Source organism: Triticum dicoccoides, chromosome 1B, assembly GCF_002162155.2.
Source record: "Triticum dicoccoides isolate Atlit2015 ecotype Zavitan chromosome 1B, WEW_v2.0, whole genome shotgun sequence".
In the NCBI taxonomy this organism is placed as follows: domain Eukaryota; kingdom Viridiplantae; phylum Streptophyta; class Magnoliopsida; order Poales; family Poaceae; genus Triticum; species Triticum dicoccoides.
The window spans coordinates 708,811,802-708,812,133 of NC_041381.1; positions in this window are offsets into that span (position 1 = coordinate 708,811,802).

The following is a 332-nucleotide window of genomic DNA, read 5'->3' on the forward strand; positions in this document are numbered from 1 at the left end:
GAATTATAGATAGACGACAAGCTTGCTGGCTAGATTATCTTAATTGTTTTTTTCCTCCAACCCTTGCTATGTGGGCATTTCCTATTTGGCGCTGCAGGCGCCCGTTACACTGCAATTTGCAAACGGGCGCCTGCAGCAGTCCAAACTAGGCCGGCCCATTCTATTTTTTCCTTCTTGATTTTCTTTAGTCAACGCTTGAGAATTTGGATCCTCCTCGTCCACCAGTTTACACATCAACATCATGTCACCATCATCTCCTTGCTGGGCAATGAGCGCCTTCTGCTTCGGTGCTTCCTCGCGGTCAGCCTTGAAGTGACCGACAGCGTATGACG